Consider the following 1406-nt stretch of genomic DNA (forward strand, 5'->3'; position numbering starts at 1 on the left):
TTGTATTTAGATATTTTCAAAGGCATTGGGTAACTCTACCTATCATCAGACCTACCTCTCTCTAAATTGAAATGTTTAAAATGAGTTTAATCTAAATTGCCTAAAACAAAAAGTACAAAACATTCTTCCGTAACATGCAGACTATTTGAGTGATCATTTATTCTTTGCCTGAAAGTCTTGATTAAGCTACTAAGCTTCTGTGTCGAGATTGGTTCGTACATCAAAAACCATTTCCAAAACTGTCTTCTTTTGAAGAAGATATGGAGACATTTTGGTGTTTTAAAAATCTGCCTTGTAGCTTTCTGGTGTTGGCGGCCCAAGCGGGGGAGCAGAAATGGCACCTCGCAAGGGGAAGGAAAAGAAGGAAGAGCAGGTCATCAGCCTCGGACCTCAAGTTGGGGGGGGGGGGGGGAGAACGTGTTTGGTGTCTGCCCTATCTTTGCTTCCTTCAACGACACCTTTGTCCATGTGACTGATGTCTCTGGCAAAGAAACCATCTGCCGAGTGACTGGTGGGATGAAGGTCAAGGCTGACAGAGACGAATCTTCTCCCTGTGCTGTGATGCTGACCGCTCAGGATGGCGCCCAGAGATGTAAAGAGCTAGGCATCACTGCCCTTCACATCAAACTTCGGGCCACGGGGGGAAATAGGACTAAGACCCTTGGCCCTGGCACACAGTCTGCCCTGAGAGCCCTGGCATGTTCTGGAATGAAGATCGGGCGGATTGAGGATGTCACTCCAATCCCCTCTGACAGTACTGGAAGAAAGGGTGGTCGCTGTGGTCGCCGTCTGTGAATATTGTCTGCTGGGTTATTTTTGTCAATAAAAGTGTCACGTTGGTAAAAAAAAAATCTACCTTGTATCATAAAGAAATGTGTTCAGCCAGTTTTGTAGTGAACAGTGTGTTTCCTTGCTCCTTCAATTCTTCTCTTTGGTGAGAAGTATTGTTTGATTTGATGTGGGACTTTTTGAAATGTAGTTTGCTTCTTTCTAGCTATTTGTAAGTTGTTGTTTTTTTTTTTTCTGTCACCAAACCTTTGGAGTTTGATTATAACTTTTTTTTGATCAGTTAAATTTAGAGTTCTCTTTGAAGGCATCTACTGACCTGAGAGGCAAATAAGTGTTGGTATTAGCATTAAGAAGACCTAGGTTCAGATCCTACCTCAGACTTCTACTAGTTGGGTTACCTTGGGCAAATTTCTTATTCTTTCTGGACCCTAGTTTTCCCATCTGTAAAATGAGACAATTGCATTTGTTGACCTCCAACGTCCTTTCCAGCTCTAAAAGTACGAACCTGTGATCTATAGTTTGTCCTCTGAATTCAATAAGGGAAATTTTCTTTCATCATTTCCTGAAATATGGTGTTCATTCTTCTTATTTCTTCATTTTTTTTAATGTAATACCAA

At 41.5% G+C, this 1406-nt stretch overlaps 1 pseudogene; it reads left to right on the forward strand.

The window, feature by feature from the left end:
• The first annotated feature begins 272 nt into the window (after window positions 1-272).
• LOC110222489 (small ribosomal subunit protein uS11 pseudogene) lies at window positions 273-851 on the forward strand (annotated as a pseudogene).
• Window positions 852-1406: the final 555 nt, after the last annotated feature.

Source organism: Phascolarctos cinereus, unplaced genomic scaffold (assembly GCF_003287225.1).
Source record: "Phascolarctos cinereus isolate Bilbo 61053 unplaced genomic scaffold, phaCin_HiC Scaffold_726;HRSCAF=1367, whole genome shotgun sequence".
Taxonomy (NCBI): domain Eukaryota; kingdom Metazoa; phylum Chordata; class Mammalia; order Diprotodontia; family Phascolarctidae; genus Phascolarctos; species Phascolarctos cinereus.